This window comes from Ptychodera flava, chromosome 20 (genome assembly GCF_041260155.1).
Source record: "Ptychodera flava strain L36383 chromosome 20, AS_Pfla_20210202, whole genome shotgun sequence".
Taxonomy (NCBI): Eukaryota; Metazoa; Hemichordata; class Enteropneusta; family Ptychoderidae; genus Ptychodera; species Ptychodera flava.
This window is the reverse complement of record NC_091947.1, coordinates 18444590-18469614: the sequence shown is the minus strand read 5'-3', so window position 1 is coordinate 18469614 and position 25025 is coordinate 18444590. Positions and strand designations below refer to the sequence as shown.

The 25025-nt window shown below is 37.4% G+C and overlaps 1 protein-coding gene across 1 annotated transcript in view; it reads right to left on the bottom strand.

The window, feature by feature from the left end:
* Positions 1-23153, bottom strand: part of LOC139120219 (probable G-protein coupled receptor No18) — a 130382-nt gene extending 107229 nt beyond the window's left edge. Inside the window, exon 1 of the mRNA XM_070684425.1 lies at positions 22975-23153. The gene's annotated coding sequence lies outside the window, so the exon portion shown is untranslated. The remainder of the gene's footprint in view (positions 1-22974) is intronic.
* Between the last annotated feature and the right edge of the window lie 1872 nt (positions 23154-25025).

Sequence of the window (25025 nt, the reverse complement as noted above, 5' to 3'; positions counted from 1 at the left end):
CCACTCTCTGAAGTGTGTTGAAATGATAATTGTCTTATATTTCAATGCGAGTAACGGTAAGACTGCCATGACTCTGTCGACATTAAAATTGTCTAAATGCATCAGACACACATATTGTTTACGATAATTGCCGGGCATATACGCGTTTTCATATTTTTAATGCAGATCACGAAAATGTTTGATACGCAGAAACAAGAAAGAAACTCGTCAAACATCCTAGCCACTATAGCGTTAACAACTCGAATATAAAGATATTGCTTCAAGACTTACTACATTGAGAGTACAATAATCAAATATTGAGTTGGTTAATAATAATAAAAGCGAGAACATTGAAGTAAATTTGCTCTTAATATTGAGACCTGGTCACGGGTCATTTCAATTTCGTTCGGTATTCGCAATCAAGGAAAATATTATCAAAGCCTCGGAATGCGATCGACTTCGAACCTACGCGTTCAATAAAATGCCAGTCAACTTTATGGATTTGAAAGATTACTTTTCAACATTCTCAGCTCTCTCGTCTTATCAACTCTCCATCTGAACCTCTGATCTCGCCAGAGTCGTGAAGTGTTTCGTTTTGGGTTTTTTTCTCAAAACAGTGCGATGGTATGTTTATTGTTTCTGCATTTCTTCAGATTTTTGACCTGTAGCTGTCATCGCCCTAAATTCACGGGAGAAAATTCCATCCTGATTGAGTATGTCACGAAATAGTCTTCGCGCTTATTCGTGCCTATGACATAATGCGCTATCTAACCGATACAGGCAGTGGACCTGATCTAGAAACAACAAGTCATGGTTGATGACACAGTCCCCACTTGTTAATAGGTACTTTGATTATTAGTCCTCAGAGAGGATAGAGTCCTCTTCATTAATTAGGTCTGTGATAAAAATACTTTGATACAGATGGCGCTCAATGGCCAAGAATGAGTTCCATGGTGATGAAAACATAAAACCAATGTAGGCCACCATCCAAAAGGTCATTAAATGAGTCAACTAGGAATTAATCAACAGGATGTTGCAAAACATTTGCATACTATCCTAACACTAACAGATTATCACCGGTACCATATTTCATAAAAGTTGATGTAGTATTTACAACACTATGAGATCAACATCTGTATCAAGTTTCATCAAATTTGACGTTGTATTTGTGGATATATCACTCTAATTAGGAAAGTTCATTACATATGCAATTACAAATTAATTAAAATGACACTGATAAATGTCTTTTTCACTGTTAAAGCAATGTGAGCTTAACATCTGTATAAAGTTTCATGAAATTTGATGCAGTATTTCTTGACATATCAGCCTAATTACGAAACTTTAATAATTGACATGATACTGCTACATGACGTGAAACAAATTGACGAGCATATGTATGAAATAGGTCAATGTCCCTGTACCAACTTTGAATAAAATTGATTGAAACATGTCTTAGTTATGGCTCTGTACGTGAAAAAATCGTAATAAAATGGCCGCCTAGCGGCAATATTGGATCGTATCACAAAACAAATCAAGGTGCATATGTATGACATAGGTCAATGTCCTTGTACCAACTTTGAATAAAATCAGTTGAGATACGCCTGAGTTTTGATTCTGTACATGAAAAAATCGTAACAAACTGGCCGCACGGCAGCCATATTGGATCGTTTCACAAAAAAATCCACGTGCATATCTATGACATTGATCATTGTCCTTGTACCAACTTTGAATAAAATTGATTGAAACATGTCTGAGTTATGGCTCTGTACATGAAAAAAAATCGTAATAAAATGGCTGCCTGGCGGCCATATTGGATCGTATCACAAAACAAATCGACCTGCATATGTATGACATAGGTCAATGTCCTTGTACCAACTTTGAATAAAATCAGTTTAGATATACCTGAGTTATGGCTCTGTACATGAAAAAATCGTAACAAACTGGCCGCACGGCAGCCATATTGGATCGTATCACAAAACAAATTAATATGCATATCTATGACATTGATCAATGTCTTTGTACCAACTTTGAATAAAATCGATTGAAACATGTCTGAGTTATGGCTCTGTACTTGAAAAATCGTAATAAAATGGCCGCCTGGCGGCCATATTGGATTGTATCACAAAACAAATCGAGGTGCATATGTATGACATATGAAGTAATCCTTGTACCAAGTTTGAATGAAATCGCTCCAGGCATCTCTCAGCTATCTGCGTGAACGGACGGACGGACGCACGCACGCACGGACGGACGCACGCACGCACGCACGGACATGATAAAATCTATAAGTCCCCACGGACGGTGTCCGTCGGGACTAAAAAGACGCAACTGGCATAGAATAGTATAAAAAAGAAGGAATTCGTTTACGAACAGAATAAAATAATGGAGAACAGAAAAATATTGAACGTCACACGACCACGATTTAAATGTTGGGAATACCACTTGACGTGTATGGTCTCTGAGCTTTTCTCTAACATTTTTTGTAAATTTTGTCTTTAGAATGAACATTTGTTTTCATAGAGTGTCATACAATCCTATGATAACATGGTCGAAGGTTCCACACTTTGAACAGGGTTGCAACATTAGATATAAGTACATGTAATGTCTGGATGGAAAGAGAATCATTGTCTTCTTTGATAATGTGATTTAATGGTATTCTGTTTTTACTTCATAAAGTTTTTTTAACAGAAAAATCTTCATTGATTTCATCGACACTGATCCCAAATGTGAACGTTATGGTGTCGTGTTTTTTAAGTTGAAATTGACCCGGACCCAAACTGTTTGCGGCAAAATATGTATCATGTACATATTAAAAGGTCATACACATGGACGAGCTTTAGGTTATGCTTACATGAGACATGTAAAACAAGTTCCACAGGATAATGCCGTCATATGTATTACCCCTATTTGTAACAATCAACCCTATTTGTAACAAAATTTAATTTGCAAAAAAACTTTGCCGTATATGTTGAAATATTAATAAAATATGCATATTTGTATGTTTGAGGCAATTTTCTTTTTTTCTCCTTGTCAAAACTCATTTTTCCGAACTGCTTTTGTTACAAATTGGGTTGATTGTTACAAATAGGGGTGACATGTGTCAACCTATTTGTAACAATCAACCCTATTTGTAACAAAACCTAATTTTCAAAGAAACTTGGCCGTATTTGATGAAATCTTGATGAAATATAAATATTAGTATGTTCGGGGGCAATTTTCTTTGTTTTCCTTGTTGAAATTCATTTTTCCGAAAATGCTCGTGAGATTAAATTTCGTTGTGCAGGTTCCTGGGGATAAGAGGCCTACTCGTAAGATATAATTAAGTCGTGCAGATACATGCCAAAAGTTTGTTTTGGGCAATTTTCACCAATTTCGGTCAAAAATGTTACAAATCTTGTTTTATGACCGAAATCATACTAACCTATATGGGGTTAACTTTTGTTACAAATTGGGTTGATTGTTACAAATAGGGTTGACGTGTCAACCCTATTTGTAACAATCAACCCTATTTGTAACAAAATTTAACCAACTTGAAAGTAATTTTAATTTTCAAAAAAACTTGGCCATATTTGATGAAATCTTGATGACATATACATATTAGTATGTTTGGGGGCGAATTTTATTTTTTTCCTTGTCGAAACTCATTTCCCCGAAAATGCTCGTTAGATTAACTTTCGTTGTGCAGGTTGCCTAGTATAAGGGCCTACTCGTAAGATATAATCGAGTTGTGCAGATAGGTTTGTTTGGGGCAATTTTCCCCAATTTCGGTCGAAAACGTTAAGAATCTTGTTTTCTGACCGAAATCATACTAAACCTATATGGGGTTAACTTTTGTTACAAATTGGGTTGATTGTTACAAATAGGGTTGACGTGTCAACCCTATTTGTAACAATTAACCCTATTTGTAACAAAATTTAACCAACTTGAAACAAAACCTAATTTTCAAAAAAACTTGGCCGTATTTGATGAAATCTTGATGATATATACATATTAGTATGTTTGGGGGCAAATTTTATTTTTTCCATGTCGAAACTCATTTTTTCCGAAAATGCTCATTAGATTAACTTTCGTTGTGCAGGTTGCCTAGTATAAGAGGCCTACTCGTAAGATATAATCGAGTTGTACAGATAGGTTTGTTTCGGGGCAATTTTCCCAAATTTCGGTCGAAATGTTAATAATATTGTTTTCTGACCGAAATCATACTAAACCTATATGGGGTTAACTTTTGTTACAAATTGGGTTGATTGTTACAAATAGGGTTGACGTGTCAACCCTATTTGTAACAATCAACCCTATTTGTAACAAAATTTAACCAACTTGAAAGTAATTTATTTTCAAAAAAAATTGGCCGTATTTGATGAAATCTTGATGACATATACATATTAGTATGTTTGGGGGCAAATTCTATTTTTTCCTTGTCGAAACTCATTTTCCCCGAAAATGCTCGTTAGATTAACTTTCGTTGTGCAGGTTGCCTAGTATAAGAGGCCTACTCGTAAGATATAATCGAGTTGTGCAGATAGGTTTGTTTTGGGCAATTTTCCCCAATTTCGGTCGAAAATGTTAAGAATCTTGTTTTCTGACCGAAATCATACTAAACCTATATGGGGTTAACTTTTGTTACAAATTGGGTTGATTGTTACAAATAGGGTTGACGTGTCAACCCTATTTGTAACAATCAACCCTATTTGTAACAAAATTTAACCAACTTGAAAGTAGTTTTAATTTTCAAAAAAACTTGGCCGTAGTTGATGAAATCTTGATGACATATACATATTAGTATGTTGGGGGCAAATTTTATTTTTTCCTTGTCGAAACTTATTTTTTCCGAAAATGCTCGTCAGATTAACTTTCGTTGTGCAGGTTGCCTAGTATAAGAGGCCTACTCGTAAGATATAATCGAGTTGTGCAGATACATGCCAAAGGTTTGTTTCGGGGCAATTTTCCCCAATTTCGGTCGAAAATGTTAAAAATCTTGTTTTCTGACCGAAATCATACTAAACCTATATGGGGGTAACTTTTCTTACAAATTGGGTTGATTGTTACAAATAGGGTTGACGTGTCAACCCTATTTGTAACAATCAACCCTATTTGTAACAAAATTTAACCAGTTTGTAACAAATCCTAATTTTCAAAAAAAAACCGGCCGTATTTGATGAAATCTTGATGAAATATACATATTAGTATGTTCGGGGCAATTTTCTTTGTTTTCCTTGTTGAAACTCATTTTTCCGAAAATGCTCGTGAGATTAAATTTCGTTGTGCAGGTTCCTAGGGATAAGAGGCCTACTCGTAAGATATAATCAAGTCGTGCAGATACATGCCAAAAGTTTGTTTCGGGGCAATTTTCACCAATTTCGGTCAAAAATGTTAAAAATCTTGTTTTCTGACCAAAATCATACTAAACCTATATTGGGTTAAATTTTGTTACAAATTGGGTTGATTGTTACAAATAGGGTTGACGTGTCAACCCTATTTGTAACAATCAACCCTATTTGTAACAATCAACCCTATTTGTAACAAAGTTTAACCAATTTGTAACAAAACCTAATTTTCAAAAAAACTTGGCCGTATTTGATGAAATCTTGATGAAATATACATATTAGTATATTCGGGGGGCAATTTTCTTTGTTTTTTCCTTGTCGAAACTCATTTTTTCTTAAACTACTCATTAGATAAAATTTCGGCGTGCAGGTTTCTAGGGATAAAAGGCCTCCATCTAAGAGGTAATCATGTTTTCAGATACATGCCAAAATTTGTTGGGGGGCATCAGTCACTAATTTTGGTCAAAAATGCAAAACAAATCTTCTTTTCTGACAGAAGTCATACTAACCCTATTTGTATCAAAAGTTAACGCTATTTGTAACACTTAAAACCACAAAATAAATTTTGCTCTTCCAATAACATGGTTTCAAATAGGGCAGGTAGGTCGGCTGGTTATTTTTTGTTAAATATGCACTTTTCAGGGGTTCAGGGCGATCTAATACTTACCACAACATTTCCAGAAAAAGCGTATCTACCCCATATCATACATATTAAAGGACTAAATACATAAAAGACGTCGACGTCCCAAACAAAAATCAAGTATCAGGTGACGAACACGTGATTTTAGAGGGGTTTTCTGTCTTTTTGTTACTTCCGTGTTTACGTTGCGCTAAAAAGTTTAGGGTCGCAGCCAAAAAAATAGGGTAGGTCGGGTTATCGGAACAGGACAACTTTTTTCTTTTGCCTATCCTATCCATCTGCAGGCCACCGAGACTTTGGTCGGCCTCTGTAAAGGATGCTTCACGGTAACTTAAATCATCATCAAACTTTAAATTTTAAAAACCTTCAATCACGTCGCCCTGGAGTTCGAAATTTTTCCTCCTTCAGTCGTATTTTTCTCTGTATTACTCCAATAATAATGCCGTACAGCAATGGCAATGCCGTAAAATCGATAATTTTATCAAGCTTCAGCAGCCGAAAACCATATGGAATTAAGGCAGAAAGGACCCATCATGTAGATACTCATAATCCAAGCCAGCACGGATAGGTGAGACACTACACATACGGTGTCCATAGATAGAGAGTGGAGTCGTTTATGTTCCAGATACTTTTGATCTGGTGTTTTACCTTATAGTATCGGTCACCCAAATAACCGAGTAGTTCAGAATATCACAAAAAATATCATCAAGTGCATTGTTTTAGAATTCGAGGGACAAATACTTCTCGATCTGAGTAATCATAATTTTATTGAATGTTATCGTGATCTCTATGAACATAAAAAGTAGAGATGAAACTTGATTCTGAAGAGTATTCAGAACGAAAATCTCCGAATCTAAGAAGTGGTGCGGCCGATGCAGATAATAACATCGTTGATGATAGTCTAACTCTTGAGGTTTATGATACGAAATATGCCATGGTGGTAGACTTGATGACAACAACAACAACAACAACAACAACAACAACAACAACAACACTAATAATAAAAATAATAATAATAATTGTATTTAAGCACACGTCTCGCTGCTAACTCCGTCGCAAATTTAACCCATTTAAGGATCGTACTGAACGGTTCATTTGACACAGACCTAGAGCATTTAAAAAACTTCTTAACTGACTGAATACATACATACAACTTAAAAGACAATTTCGAAACACCTAATAGTACACTAAACTCTAAAAGATGACACGCAGACACAATCAGAGTATCAAAAATTTACTACATGAAATGTACGAGAAAAATTACTTTGACCATAATACGTGCAATATCTCAAGCGACTTTGATGCAGACATTCTGAAAATATAACCGATTCATTAAATCATAAACTATGCAAATTTACCGTTATTAAGCATTCACACACTGCAAAAGGAATCAGGTCTAAGTTACGCCCTGACCACTCGAAATACAAGGTTTCATCAAATTCGGTTTAGTACTTTTTAAAATATCATTGGAATAAAATCTTATCGCATTTCATAGACTGGAATTGGAAATCATCTCCGAAAACCAGAATGTGATTCACTTTTGAAAAGGATTTAGAGATGACATTTACATCTTTATCGAAACACGAAACAAACTGACTGGAGCCCTAGAATAAAGGAAATGCATTCAACATTTAAATTTACAGTTGAGAAATACCTAAAAAAACAACATTTTCCGACGTTTCAGGTATTTTTTTCCGATATTTCAGGGCTCAAAGCAAAACTAAGAAATCATTCTTGATATTAAAACAAATGCAAAACCAACCGGAACGTTCCAATGCCTGCTCAGAGGATCACCCAAAAACAACCTTTAAGGGACCCATCAAAGGCGAAATTCTTAGATACTCGCCTACATGCAATACCCAATCGATTTCAAGAAAAAAGTAGAATTCTTCACAAGCAAATTAATAGACAGAGAATGCACGGCAACATAAACCAAACAGAAACCATACTCAAAAACGTAAATAGAAAAAACAAACAAACAAACATTCACAACATAAAATGACTTGATCTTCACAACAACATTTAGGCTCAACACATATCAAAACAAAGGATAAAAAAGAAAGCCCGTCAAAATATTTGGAAGAACTTGAAAAGTGGGAAGGATTAAAAACCCTTTTGCCAAAACAACCAACAAGAGCCTACAATAAAACAAGTGTATAACTTAAAGCAGCGGCATTGAGTAGATTCTAAGAAGAAGATTTTTGACCTTTTCTTTTAGCAAAAATGGCGAAATTGCCAAAAAAGAGTCGTGCATAGATCAGCACGATTCAATACATCTTGAAGGAATTATCTCCAGAAACCTGTATACCAATTTCAAAACAAACCACATCGCAATTTTAGAAAACATATTTTTTTGGAAAAACGACATATTTCCCCAAAATATAGACCTAAATACGCATATTTCATCAAGATTTCATCAAATACGGCCAGTGTTTTGAAAATTAGGTTTTTTTACAAATTATTAAATTTTGTTACAAATAGGGTTGATTGTTACAAATAGGGTTGACACGTCAACCCTATTTGTAACAATCAACCCAATTTGTAACAAAAGTTAACCCCATATAGGTTTAGTATGATTTCGGTCAGAAAACAAGATTTTTAACATTTTCGACCGAAATTGGGGAAAATTGCCCAAAACAAAGCTATCTGCACAACTCGATTATATCTTACGAGTAGGCCTCTTATACTAGGCAACCTGCACAACGAAAATTAATCTAACGAGCATTTTCGGGGAAAATGAGTTTCGACAAGGAAAAAATAAAATTTGCCCCCAAACATACTAATATGTATATGTCATCAGATTTCATCAAATACGGCCAAGTTTTTTTGAAAATTAAAACTACTTTCAAGTTGGTTAAATTTTGTTACAAATAGGGTTGATTGTTACAAATAGGGTTGACACGTCAACCCTATTTGTAACAATCAACCCAATTTGTAACAAAAGTTAACCCCATATAGGTTTAGTATGATTTCATCAAATACGGCCAAGTTTTTTGAAAATTAAAACTACTTTCAAGTTGGTTAAATTTTGTTACAAATAGGGTTGATTGTTACAAATAGGGTTGACACGTCAACCCTATATTGTAACAATCAACCCAATTTGTAACAAAAGTTAACCCCATATAGGTTTAGTATGATTTCGGTCAGAAAACAAGATTTTTAACATTTTTCGACCGAAATTGGGGAAAATTGCCCAAAACAAACTATCTGCACAACTCGATTATATCTTACGAGTAGGCCTCTTATACTAGGCAACCTGCACAACGAAATGTAATCTAACGAGCATTTTCGGGGAAAATGAGTTTCGACAAGGAAAAAATAAATTTGCCCCCAAACATACTAATATGTATATGTCATCAAGATTTCATCAAATACTGCCAAGTTTTTTTGAAAATTAGGTTTTGTTTCAAGTTGGTTAACTTTTGTTACAAATAGGGTTGATTGTTACAAATAGGGTTGACACGTCAACCCTATTTGTAACAATCAACCCAATTTGTAACAAAAGTTAACCCCATATAGGTTTAGTATGATTTCGGTCAGAAAACAAGATTTTTAACATTTTCGACCGAAATTGGGAAAATTGCCCCAAACAAACCTATCTGCACAACTCGATTATATCTTACGAGTAGGCCTCTTATACTAGGCAACCTGCACAACGAAAGTTAATCTAACGAGCATTTTCGGGGAAAATGAGTTTCGACAAGGAAAAAATAAAAATTGCCCCAAAACATCTAATATGTACATGTCATCAAGATTTCATCAAGATTCATCAAATACGGCCAAGTTTTTTTGAAAATTAAAACTACCTTCAAGTTGGTTAAATTTTGTTACAAATAGGGTTGATTGTTACAAATAGGGTTGACACGTCAACCCTATTTGTAACAATCAACCCAATTTGTAACAAAAGTTAACCCCATATAGGTTTAGTATGATTTCGGTCAGAAAACAAGATTTTTAACATTTTTGACCGAAAATGGTGAAAATTGCCCCAAAACAAACCTTTGGCATGTATCTGCACGACTTGATTATATCTTACGTGTAGGGCTCTTATCCCTAGGAACCTGCACAACGAAAGTTAATCTCACGAGCATTTTCGGAAAAAGTTTCAACAAGGAAAACAAAGAAAATTGCCCCCGAACATACTAATATGTATATTTCATCAAGATTTCATCAAATACGGCCAAGTTTCTTTGAAATTTAGGTTTTGTTACAAATAGGGTTGATTGTTACAAATAGGGTTGACACATGTCACCCCTATTTGTAACAATCAACCCAATTTGTAACAAAAGCAGTTTCGGAAAAATGAGTTTTGACAAGGAAAAAAAAAGAAAATTGCCCTCAAACATACAAATATGCATATTTTATTAATATTTCAACATATACGGCAAAGTTTTTTGAATTTTTTTGAAAATTAAATTTTGTTACAAATAGGTTGATTGTTACAAATAGGGGTTATACAGTTGTATCTTTATAATTCTGCCTTGCTGGTATTGATTCATATTCTAAAATAAAACGTTCTCCTTTCATTGACGTCCTTGGACTAAAACAATAGTGGCGCCACGAAATACCTCCAAGGTATCAACAACGCGGCGGAACTCGTTCGCGCCTACATTTACAAATCTGCCAAGAAACTTTAGTTCTCATCGTGTAGGTAGTCTGTGTCCTACCTCCATATTTTAAGCACTTGTCATATTCAGCTGTTAAATATTGTTTCAATTTATTCATGGGGAGAGTCTAAAACAACAGGCTTGTAGCATACCTCATACCACGGATGTTGCTACATGAATTCCTCGTTCCTTCAGAGTTTTTCACCTGTAGCTGTCACCTCACGGTGAAGGGTGTCACGTCGGATTCGGCGGGGAACACCAGTCTCTAGGGATTCTGCAAGTCCACACACTTTGCATCCGCTATCTTACAATACAGATCGTAGATAATTAATTAAAACCCCTTCCAAGTGACGTCTGCTCAACTGTTTGACGAACCGAGCGACCCCCTTTCATCAGGGGCATTCGGTTATTATGATGAGGTGGGCGGAGGAATTTGAGAGGGTCACATTTTACAATTTGAAACTTAACCTGGGGAGAGGGTCACAATTTACATTGCTAAGTTTCAGATCAATCCAAACTCTGAATGAGTTGTGTAAGGGACTGGAGAGAAATTACAGGGGGAGGCCAGTGTTTTTTCAGGCGTTGGTCACAATTTTCGCTCAAGTTAGGAAGGGACATGAAATTTCACGCATGCCTTTTGGGGAGGGTCACCATTTTTTGCGCAATGTGGCCGACATAGTGCTTCGTCCAAAAATATCAAATCATGATACATTGGAGTCGGTTTGGCAAATTAATAATTTTCCCCTTGAAAACAAGCAACAGTATATTTGTACTTTATATGTGTTTGGTAATTTGTTATCAATATACTTTGCTTGAGTGGGAAGTACGAAGTGCATTTGTGTACAAGATATTTGCTTTTCGAAAATAAAACTAGCAATATTTGTTCATCTATAGACATTTGATATGCATATGTATGCAAGAAATTTTATTTTCGAATTTCACCGAAAATGTGGAACTCTATGAGAAAACCATAAATGCTTGTTTTCCAATATAAAACTAGCAGTATCTGTGCATTTATAGACGTTGAATAATTGGCATAAATGTACCTATTAGAATAGGGTGGTTACAAGTGCATATATGAGAAAACTATGAACAATTTTTTCCAATATAAAACTGGCAATGTTTATGAATTTATGAACATTTGATAATTGATATAAATGTACTTGATTAGAACAGGGTGGTTACAAGTGCATATGTGTACAAGGAATTTATTTTTGGAATTTCATCGAAAGTCACACACAGTCGATCCACTATACATGGTAGTATATGAGAAAAGTAAGAGCAATTTTTTCCAATATAAAACTGGCTATGTTTGTACATTCATAACCTTTGATAATTTATATAAATGTGCTTGGTTAGAATGGGATGGTTACAAGAACATTTGTGTACATGAAATTTGATTTTGGAATTTCACCGAAGATGTTGATTTTCCTATACATGGCAGTCTATGAGAAAACTATGAATAATTTTTTACAAGACTGCACTTACTAGATCTGTGCTTTTATAAGTGTTTGACAATTGATACAAATGTATTTGATCAGAATAGGCTGTTTGAAAGTGTAGATGTGAACAAGAAATATGAAATTCGAATTTCACCAAAAAGTATTTATTTACTTCTCATGGTAGTCTTGGGGTAAACTATTAAACATATTCAAAACTTGCTATAATATCAGTGCATTTATAGGTAAATGTTCTTCAATAGTGACTTTTAGGCTGTAACAATATTCTTGACAAACTACATTGTTGGCCTCTGTACAATTAGCCAAACTATAAATGAAGGTAAACATTACGGCTACATTGTATTGTCAATTTTTATTTTGAATAGCCAATTGTATTGCAGTATTTGATAGAATTATTTGTGAAATGTGATCATCATATTACTTGAAACCTTGCATTAAAGTGATTATTTGTAAAGGTTAAAAGCATTCGCTGAAAGTTAAAAGGTCAAATAAGAAATGATATGTCAAATAAGATATCATTGATACGGACTGTGACACGCAGGGAAGTCACTTTTTTCGCATGCAAATTGGTGAGGGTCACTTGTGCAGTTCTATCAAGGCTATACACACATTTCATACTTTTGAGTTTGGAGGGGAGGGAGGGGAGGGTCACATTTTACATGATGGACCACCCTAAATTTCCTCCGACCCTGCCCCTCATAATAACTGAAGGCTCCCTTACTTAAAGGGACATTAGCTGTAACTGTTGACTAATTTTTCACTACTCTGTTTCAATGTATCAACTACAGAATTTTACTATAATCCGATCATTATGACCAATGCCCGGCGTCTTGCTTGCCAACACAGCCTGTATATGTGAAATGCCCATTGTTATTGTTGATAAATGTATTCTAGTCCGGACCTGAATACAAAATTTAAGCAATAACAATGCAGATTATACTCATATAGGGTATATTTATAAGCTAAATATCAGGAGTTTCTCCATGGTTCAGGGATTCAAACCAGAAGCTGCAGATGATACACAGAAACAAACACGATAAAAAACTGACCAAAGTTACAGCTAATGGATCTTTAAAACGATGCGTTATTTTCCGGTGCCTCCGATGCAGAATCATGATATTTCATTTTTAGCGTTATCCATAGTATATATCAAATGACTGTCACGGTTTCTGACCTAAAATCAAGAAAACAGGCAGGAAGTTATATATGAACTGCCTATGCGAAAACAAATCGAGCCTCTGCTGTTAAATAAATTTCACACCGTGAGTTTCCTTTTAATTCATACCTGGCTTGTCTTTTCAGCTCGTACGGTTGTTTGTCGCTGAAGGGAGGAAACACAAAGCTGAACGGTACTGACGAAGACTTTCCATTTAATGCGATAAATTCGTGATCCTATATTACCCATAAGTTCAAATGAAAGTAAATGTTGACATCTAGAGCATCTTATCGAAACCCTCGGGGATCTCTATCGCAACATGCCTCGTATGTAAATGACTTCTACCTGAAGATGTAAATTTCCTTTGACAGTTTGAAAGCATTCTCACTCTGTAAGCCTCAATTTCACACGTGCATGAAACTCATAAAGTAACATTTAAAATTGTGCTCTGGTGCCACAATTGCAGCGTTTTAACTTTGATCGTTTGGAGAGTCCTCGCGACATAAGCATCCGTACTCGATACAATTAAGTGTGGGCTTCATCATTTTTGTGCACGGAAGACTATCTCTGTGCTGCCCTGTAGGTAAATGCAGAGCCTGATAACAACAGCTTTTAGATCTACTTTACTAAGATTGGCAGACAAACAGCAGATTTGCCGCGGGTTGCAAACAAGGCGGAGAGGGTGGGGAGAGTGCGCGGCAAGTCTTAACAAGAAAGCAATCAGTCGCTTACAAATGACATTTGACATTTGAAACTTTTAAGTGTAATTCTGCAACAATAGTCCCTTTCCGACGGTGATTAACCCGAGAACCCAAGCCTCATCTATAACCACGAAGTCCGGAATCACGCGTAGCAAGCAACAGTGAAAACCGGGCGAAGTGCCTCACCTTCCTAAAATTGGCGCGCAGCACTGGTTTTGGAAATAGGAAATTGAGGGGGCACAGAAAGATTTGGTACACTCGTTGTCCCTGTCACGAACAGTGTAGAGGGATAAAAGTGTCATGTTCGCGAGAGTATTGGAGCAATTTGCTCCCATCAACGAGGCATCTAGCTTTGAACTCGAATAAAAGAACGTTTTCTTTTGAAATGTGTCAATGTAGATGGTAGGAATTATATCGCCACTGTTCCCAAATTTTCGAGGTTTTTAAGCCTTCTTACAAACAATAAGCTCACCCTTCCATATGGTTCTTGCCGAAATCAAGTCTGTGCGAGTAACATTTCGATTTTAACGGCTATGGATCTCACAAATTCCTTGGTTTCTTCTTTTATGGGCTATCAGAAAAAAAACAAAGAGGGCCATTTACATTGCAGGAAATCACTGATTCATTCCCAGCTACCCCTATCATCAATTTGTTCTAAGAAAAGCAATAATACCACACTCTGCGATATGCTTTGGTGCATGTAGTATAGCTCCAATCAAGTCGCGGGAAGAAGCTGTCCCGCTGAAGCCAATTTCGGCAATCAAAGTAATGACGGTCCGAATTCTCCCCGCTGAATTTGCGTAATGATCAATCTACGGGCTACCATGGCAACAATCATTACTGAACGCGATTGATGTCACTCTCCGTTCGGTGTCAGGTCAAAGGGACATCGCCGCTATTGTCGAAGGGTCGCAAAATAAGTAGCACCATCGACATGAAAATAACTCATCAGCGCAAGGGACAATGGAAATTAGATTTGCGTAATTTGCTGGATTTAAAGTGCCACTTCACAGCCGTAGATATGGGGAAAGTCACGTTCGCTCCGCAATCAAACGTTTGCCAGCACCGCCGGCGCTATTGCTAAGACAGACATTTGCGCCCGCAGGACAGCAGAAACTTTTAAATATAATATGCGACGTTCTTCTCTTGATAGCTACGCCGCCGTAGCTCTGCCAAGTGGGACAGTTTTCTCATAAAGGCAGTTTAAATTTATATGAAGTCTTTTATCAATTATTAACGCACAGCACATCCTTTTTTATTATTCATTTCTTTTATGTTGGCTATGTTCGTTTGACGGGCTTCAACTATGCTTTGATAAATATGGAACAGTCGATCACAACTGAAACTTTCACAGCGTCGCTCCTACAGGACCACCTAAAGTACATTGAATGCACGAACGTTGAATCTGTTTCTATCAAGTTTGCCTTGAGATTTGTGCTTCCATTAACGGTTGACTGCGACGTGATATTTAAGTCGCCCATTTACACTGTCATGTTATTTGTCACAAAAGATGTATTTTCATATACACTGCCTGTTTGACAGGTTGTTTCGTCCCTCACATATTCTGCGCAAACGTAACAAACCCCAAACCCATGCAGTGCGATTGATGCCATTTTGTGTGCTCATGTCATACATGTAATTATGAATATCTAATATAACACATTTTTATGACCATACCATGATTAGCGGTGCCAAAAGATGCTGTCTGCAGCCACGCCACGACTTTGTCACTTTAACGTACCTTGCACTATTTGAGTTCCCCCAAATATGATCTCGAACGATGTTTTAAAACTACATATACGATGACACAATAGCATTATTTTTCCGTGCGTCGACGAAACGTATAACCTGAGAAAGGTAGTAGAGAAAATGTTCACCGCTTGAAAACTAGCTATGAATATTTATGAGATTCAATGTAAGGCTTGGAAAAGCTTTATAAGCCATCTATGAGTCTAGAATTGTAAAAGATATCGGTGTGATGCCAACAATTTTAAGTTCATAAGATCGGCCATCAAGTCAGCTAACATAGCATATACAATGCAAGATCCGAGGAACATGAATATTCCACATTGATTAAGGGTCATTAGCATAGAATTTTAATACCGAAACAATACTCATTAATGTAATCTGCATATTTGAATATCATTATACCTCGCATTTTGCGCTAATAGACATAGCATACTGTTCATTCACAGAAAGGCACTTACTATATTTGTCACAGTGCCCAACAAAGTGACCTCTGTTTACATAAGGTCAAAAAATTGAATAAATTGAGTCTCGAAATCGTTGCTTCAATTGTTTGCACTTTTTTGTTTGGAAATCCCTTAAAATAGCTACAAAGTCTTTAGCGCAAATACTGCATTTACGTTGGATGTTACTGATGTCTCGCAATTCGCCATTTGAAAATCTTGTTCTAGATCTTATGTCTGTCAGCTACCTGGTACGTTGTTGTTAGCAATACCTGTACAGTGTATGAACTTTTATGCAGTCAACAGTAAAGCATGGTTTCAGTTAAAAATATCATTTATTACACAAATAATTAATTACCTGACATAAAATTGTAAAAAAAAACAGTCATACCCTTGTACAAGGAATGTCTGAAGCAAGAATCATACGGGTTGGTCCATCCTTTCAGAAAGATATTGGAAATTATAAATGTTTATTTAATATGCACAGTACTAATTATATGAGGTGAATCATTTAAATGTCTCTTTACTATGTTACGTATCATCAATTTACGTAGCAAAAGTCACCATTCTATGTCAAAGCTTTCCAGTTACACATCATCTGATTGTGAAAATTCCTTAAATATGCTAATTAGCAATTATTTTACATTTATTTTCAGAAAGTTCGATGAATATTCAATTGAGTTACGCTATTTCTAATGAGGAGCTTGAAATTTGTCAAATGTCTTTATGATAACTATGTGTAGAGAGATTCATCAGATCTAGTGCTCTGATACTGAGAATATATATCTTTGAAAAAAAGTACATGCATTTAGCGTTAAACACCAATTTCTGCCTCATCCATCAAACAACTTTTGAGGGCAGCAAGCCTTAATTTTCAACGGGGTCCTGATATTATTGAGGCGATCTTCTTTTATCTTTCTATCTATTTATCTATCTATCTATCTGTCTATCTGTCTAGCAAATTTGTATAGCGCCAAATATCCAAAGTTAAACAATGCTCAGTGGCGCTTAGAGTTACAATGAAACTGCTCTCTGGAAGAGATGTTCCGATGGCCTTGTCATTTGGCAAGGGTTCCACTGGTACATTAGGGAACAGCAGCTGTACTTAAGTCCTACTTCTACGAATGTCGCCCTCCTGATTAGCCAGTTATTTATTGATTCATTTTATTCTGTTCACTTATTCTCTCCTATGCCCGACAGGTTGAATCCAAATTACAGGGTAAGATGCACTTTTCTCCCAGGTATTAAAAGAAAAAAAACAATGTGAAGTAAAGTGCCTTGCTCAGGGGGCAAATAACGCGAGTCATACCCAGGCCACGAACTCGCTACCCTGGTCACTGAACCGGCTATGCCTCCTCTAATCTCTCAGCTCGGTCACGGTAAATGCTGTCGGTAAATTTATTCTCACCGCCGGCTAGACATGAATGTCATGATCAAATAAAGAAGCCATCGCAAATGGATGGTATACATTGAGAAACCTTATCGAGAACTCGCCAGGTATGATATGATCTTCCTCGACAAGGTTATCTGCTTGTTCATATGAGCAAAGATAACACTGAATCGGGGGAACCGAGCGTGCTTCAACGTCGTCGAACAAATAATCAACGAGTCACGTTTCTAGATTTGGAGATATCGCGACTCATAATCATGAATGCTATCCATGCTGAAAAAGGGAAGGGAAATTTATCTGATAATAAGTCAGAATTTGTACAGTGTCATGTTACGATTGCATGCAAATGTGAATATGTTGTCGTGGCTTGAATCTTAGACTCTGTCTTTTATGCCAAATGACGAGCCCGAGCCGGCGATTTGACGCTGAAAAGTTTAGCCTAAAGATTTCAGCATTAGCAAAGATTGGTAACATATCACAAGAAAACTATACGTTATCTAAGGAACGCCCAGCCACCTTAGATAGGCTATATACCATACAAAATGAACCATTGATAGTAGTCGTGATATATTCACGTGCCAAAGAGCAATAAACACAATTGACATGATGTAAAGAAAGCATACACAATACCGTCGAACTAGGCAATGAACAATGTATGATAGGGGTTTTGTAAATTTCTTGGCTAAAATCCTTACTGAAATCAGAATATTGAATTATGCTATCGTAAACTTCTGTCCAGGTGACATGATACCCACAGAAAACCCAAGCTCTCTGAAATTGATACAAAGCTGACCAACACAACCAAAGATATACAACGCGTGTCAAACCAGACACAATCAACGCTATAATATTTTAATAGATTTGCCATTAATATTAGCCATTTACATCTAAGCGGTGCTGCGCAGACGCAGGTATTAAACTTCTCTGCAATGAACTTGAAATCTTCCGCTTACGAGGGCTAGATATAGACTATGAAAACCACTGCTGCTTAAAAACTGATTATTGAGGTTACTTGCCATAAATATAGCTGTAGTAGCCGCTCTTTTGGCAGTTAGGGAAAGTTTCTAGTCAAGATAAAGACTTGGACAGCTTTTTTCACTGATATAATCACAAGACTGATGTGCAGTACCTTAAGTATATTAAGACAAATACTCTCAGAAAACTGAAAAAAGACCACCAGAATGACTCTCCATCTCAACCTTACAAACTATACTAACAAGGTGTCTGTAGTGTGTGTTTAATATTCCATCGTCAATTAAGTTTTTTGAAAAATATAAGAATCTCGCGTGCACAGTTCAGGCTCACAGTTTCAGAGCAGAAAAATACAACATCCCGTAATGAAGCGGAAGCGACTACTTTAAGAAGGGAAACTAGTGGCGCTACAAGAGAACAGTAAGTGTGACAAGCCCTCCAATTATCGTCGGCATCCATGATTGGATTAATATTACAAATTCACTTGACCTGGATGGCCCCATTTGCGGAGTTGGCCTTGGGTTCTAGGCAGCGAATAACGAGAAAGATAAACAACGTAAAGCTCGCAGACGAAAGAAGTAAAACGTAAAAGCAGAGGAGTTACTGGTAATCATAATTTTTATTCTCTCAAAGCCAACCCTTTACTAAGTGGCGCATCGGGAAATACGATCCCCTCGTATCTACAGACATCAACTGCGGCGGATGTAACAAAAGAAGAGCATCAGACAGCGACGGATTAAGTTGTTCGTAATGAATGTTTTTTTCTCAAACTGAAGAGATAAGTCCACAAAAATTTGTCTTGTATATCTCATGAAAAGTTAATGACAACAGAAATCGGAAGGAAGTACTAGACAACAGGAAAACCCTTATTCTGGTACTTGTAAAATGTCTGCGGTAACATTTTGCCACATGAAAAGATTCAACTTGCTACTTTCTTTCTATCTTTTAATTCATTGGTTAGGAGACTAAATGGGTATAGGTAATGCCATTGTTATGAAATAACTCCGTTTTACAGACGAAACAGAAATTCGAATTATATTTGCCCTAGTCAGGGAAAAGGGAAGTATATACATAATTGTGTGCACTCTTATAGAAGATATTTAAAATAGTTGGATGTTACCTAGCCCTGACGGGTAAGCTCATCCTTTCCTTGCATCGTGTTACTTAGAGGGGTCTGCTTTCAGTTCATCGAATGGAAAGTCAACACAATGCAAAAAAAGAAAAAAACATCGAAGTTGCCAATCCCCTGTAAAAAGGCAGACGTTGTGTTTTTAATGCTTGATGTTGTTTACATTGATCATCATGATTGTACTGGTACCATTGATGATGATGATGGTTGTGGTGATGATGATGATGATGATGATGATAATGATGATGATGGTGGTGGTGATGGTGATAACGACGATGATGATGATGATGATGATGATGATGATGGTGGTGGTGGTGGTGGTGGTGGTGGTTGTGGTGGTGGTGGTGGTGGTGGTGATGGTGATGATGATGATGATGATGATGATGATGATGATGATGATGATGATGATGAGATGATGATGATGATGATGATGATGATGATGATGATGATGATGATAATGATGATGATGATGATGATGATGATGATGATGATGATGATGATGATGGTGGTGGTGGTGGTGGTGGTGGTGGTGGTGGTGGTGGTGGAGGTGGTGGTGATCATGATGATCATGATCATGATGATCATGATCATGATCATGATGGTGACGTCGACGGCAGCGGCGGCGGTGGTAAACCCACTCAGACTTGACATCAGAAATTCAATCAGCTTGGAAGCTTTAAAACGAAACTTTACAGCCACCTGGTCACCAGAGAATACAGCGTGATCTAACCATAATGTGTAACGCAATAGAAATTTATACTGATTGATTGATTGATTGATTGATTGATTGATTGATTGATTGATTGATTGATTGATTGATTGATTGATTGATTGATTGATTGATTGATTGATTGATTGATTGATTGATTGATTGATTGATTGATTGATTGATTGATTGATTGATTGATTGTAGTGATGATTAGCTGTAGGTGGGTGATAGGTGGTAGTAGAGATCAGGTTGAAATGGATGGTAGTGGTAGTACTTTCTGTTGTTAAGTTGAGTGCCTGAGCAAAGTGGCACTTCGAATTATTTGATTAGCTTAAATTATATGTCGGAAGTTTCGTTTTGATGTGCTGCCTTATAGATGTATCTGTCTACCGTGTCACTCTCTATCCGCTGAACAGTGTCTCTTGTGCATCGTCCTACATATTGAACATTCCCGGGCAGGATGACTCTTTACTATCACGGTTTAACTCCTTTCCTGACGACGAAGTCACATATTTTTGAGATCTTGTGGGCACCGAAAATTATTCAGAGTCGACGGCTCCCAAGACCCAAGCTTTGACAAGTAAAATTGCCAACCTTTAGATCTGTATACACATGTTTCTTATCGCGTCAAATGATGAGAAAACGCCAAAGCGACGTCTTACTCAATGAATAATGCACAAAGAATCAGGTTCCAGTGTTATCGCCGGGTCAATCGAGGATTCACCATTGCCTCGCCCGTTCATTATTGATAAAGACCTTTCAAAAGCAGCCACTGGAAAAACTTTCAGCGTTGCTGCCGATGATAGAGTAGACAGTACCTTAGCTTCTGACTCGGTACAATCTCAGTCCTGGGAATTGTCATGGAGGAAACTTCATTTGCTCGAAGCGTAAATTGTATTGCAACATACATTGAGATCATGCGATACCCTGTGCTTTGTCCCATCATTGTAATGCGATTTGTATAATTGACTATCTCTTTATCACTAATATATCTTCTAGCACCCCATACACCTCAATTGGCTTCCACCTACCGACGAATGTCACTTCGCTTGCTCAAACAACATCATTACAATCAGTCGCCAACATGGGATGTGATCAATGGATTAATTTGAAACTCATAATTCATCTTCACATTTTCACGTTAAATTACTCTCTTTTCAATCACCGGAAAGTGGTTCTATTGCAGCGACCAGTAGTCTCCCCGGTAATCAACTAAACTCCATCACATTTTGGCTCATGATCCTCGAGAGCCCTAGCAAGGGAAATTACAAACCAGGTGCTCACCACAGGCCCATATAATAGCTTTCATTTTTACGTTAGCACTCGCTCGTTGCACATAATGTCTATAATTATTGGCACATTGCCTGCGGCGGTGGAGCAATAGTCTGAGCCGGGGAGTTTCCTTATAGGCATACACGTTTACAGAGCTGCAACCATTTTGTTCAGCTTTACTGACAAATATTAGTTGCATAGTAGTGTAACAAGCTGCCAACTGTTATGCGTTGCGTACAGTTTCAATCGTTGACAACCGCACGTTGTGGCCGCCAGTTGTTCAGCGCAGACGAGTAATTCGCAAGATATTAGCACTTTGTGAAAGCCGGACGAGCACTCTTGTGGACTGTTCTACAGTACGCTCCATTGCCGTGAAAACGTTCTTTGTGACAGTTTTTCAAAGGGAACATTTAACTACGGATGTACTGCTCTGTTTTCACACAATGCTCTCGAGATGTGCTGTCTATTAGCAACGGTGACTCGGAATCATCATCTCGCATACAAAGATGGATGTGCAATTGAGGACGATACGAGGCATCTGGTTCATATTTTCGTTATTCAATAGCTGTGCTCTTGAAGCAACCTCTTACGAACAACTCAGTCCACATTTGTTTTGTGTGAACAGCAATTTATGTATCCCATGGCGTATCTCTCGGTATCTATTACCAATTGTCCAAACTTATCTCAACAGTTATATTTTCGGCATTGCCATTATCCGCTGACTAAAATAACGCGAAGTAATGTGACCGGCATTCTTATAGTGCACATATGCTGGCACACCATTAGCGAACGTTTAGGAACCCAAGTGAGAAAATCACATACATGAACAAAAATACCACAAAACAGTTTCTAACAACCATTGACTCGCAAACTTGATGCCAGACTCAAAACCCTGCATGAAGTACAGTAAATGTGATCAGATTGTAACTCATTACACGAATGTTTCAATACCATAAAATAAAATGAAAGGAAGTTCTCGACCACTCAGGGCCGTTACCTTTTTTCCTTATATCTTTGGGTTTACGTGCAATTTCCACAATTCACATGAGCGTGGGTAAGACATTGAAGGGCTTCTAAGCTGCAAATCTGATCGTGAAGTATGTGAAAATACGGCTGCTTTTAGATACACCTTTATGGTAAAAGACTCCAGCTGACTAGCCAGGCTTCCTGAGAGGTCTTCACGAGTTAATAGCTAGCCATCCATAGCCACCTGATGACTCGGCGTACGTAACTGATTCTCCTTTGTGAAGCTAACACATAATGCAGGCTACACGTACAGGACAGACCCTGCTCCATGCAGACTGTAATCGTATAAACACCTCAACATCAAAATTGCACCTTGGCCTTAGACTTTGTCTTGCATCAAGTACACAAGCCAGAAACTCATCAATGGATTTTAAATAATGTGACACCACTTACACTTGATTCTCTTTGAAAATGACTTACCTGCTGTTTACGGAGTCGACTCAGAGGACGTTTCCTCGAACACGAGGATACAACAGCTTTGACGATCAAAATTGTGGACAAACGTGGAAAATTTCCGTCCTTTCAAACAAGAACAGATCTGCTAACGTCGGTCTCACACAGAGACGGATCCGCCTTACATGCCAGACTTCTGAGAGTGCAAACGAAAGGGCTGTCAGGTTCCACCTCAACCACGTGACTAACCTCACCCAATGAGCCACATTGACGTCTCTATGCTTTGGATCCTATCTACACTCGCCGAATACCCGTTTTTGGCCTTTTTGCGCGGTTCATTTTCACCAGCTTTGAATAAACCACTCCTCCTCCGTTTTAAGTAAGCTTTTCTGTCGGAATGAAAGAACAGTTTGATGCGTGATGTTTCACGACATAAACGTATATGGGGAAGCATAGGCATCTACACAAATTTTGGCCAATTTTTTTCAAATCTCGGTGTTTCGAAGATATTTCATTCATAGAAAATTTTGATAATCAAAATGATTGCGTTTAGTCATAAGGCGGTGTTCGGTGGGCAAATGGCGTGGTGAACGTCACGTGTGCACTATCATTTGGGAAAAAATTATAACGAGACTTCGAGGAAAACCTTCATTGATTTGCAAGGGTACTCAATATTCATGTTCCTATGAGGTGCTGAACCTTAACGGAACCATTATCAGAATGCCAGATGTACCGACTGAACGTAAAGTCTATATCCGCCTTGTTCGTGTCCCTGATAAAGTACCCTTTCTAAAATACGACCTTCACCTTCTGGAAGAACTGTAACTGTTATCTTTCCAAGTTATGTTGTTCATTGTTTACAAACTCTGATTTCATTTCCTGCCGTGTATAGTGTATGCTGTTATGTTGAATATCAGCTAAGGCAAAGAGGCTAACACACAAAGTAAGTAACTGCTATCCACAGCCATGCATTTACCTATTGTTCAATTCACGCATACACTCACACTCACACACACAGACACACACCAACGTGCGCACACAATCATAGAATTGACGGGAAAGGCACAAAAGACAGGGGAAGAAACAAAGAAAAATTGTATAGAATTATGATCCTAAAACTAAGATGTTCGTGAAATGTGTGCACATACTGCCCATATACATGTATTTACATGGCTAGGGCGTTGATCTTCTACGCGAAAAGCACGGCATTTTGTCGGTTTTTTTCATCTGAAGAGCCTTTCAAAAACCAATTTCCTTCAAAAATTAAAGCTACCTGTTTTTTACAAAGATGTCCTATGAATGACACTTCGGTCCGGACCGAAATTCGATTTGACAACACAATAAAGTTCACAGACATGGCCTGGCTTACTCTCCGTGTGCAACACTAGATCTCTGCACGATCAATCATGCTCCGATTCACCGAAATACGGTGAAAAATTGCAGTACGTGAGGAAAATACCGAAAGTCCTTTAAAAGTCGATGTAACAGCCGTTGTGCCATTAACATATTATGAAGTGTGGAAATGGACCGTGCCACACCTGGCATTCAACGCGAACGGGAGTATCAAAAGTATCATAAACGTCGCATTGAGGAGAAAGCATTCATGGAACATTCCGTCTGACTCAGACAACAGCGGCCTAGACCGTTCTACCACTTGTAAGCGGTCAAAATGACTTTGATGGAGTCGATTATAACATGGAAGGAGGATTTTACAACTGCTAGTGTGCCACTATCTATCTATGAGGGGTCTTGAATAGCAAATAACGCAAAGAGATAAATGGGAGAAATACATTCTAAGCCATCCTAACGACCTTCTAACCCAGTTTAGATGTATTTTCAAGGGAGACATGTTTAGACAAACTTCATAATTTCGGAGAATAACGTTCACTTTCTTTAAAACTATCAACATAGTAAACGTGATAGATTGGTCTACTAGTATGCAGCGGCTAGGAGGGTCGTATATGATTGGTAGACTTTAATTATTTACAGCAACTTAGGGAGTCTGAAACTTAGGGGTTCTTTGAAACTAACTGGCTGTCTGGAAGTATTCAATAATGACAATAATATTCAGCCAACGT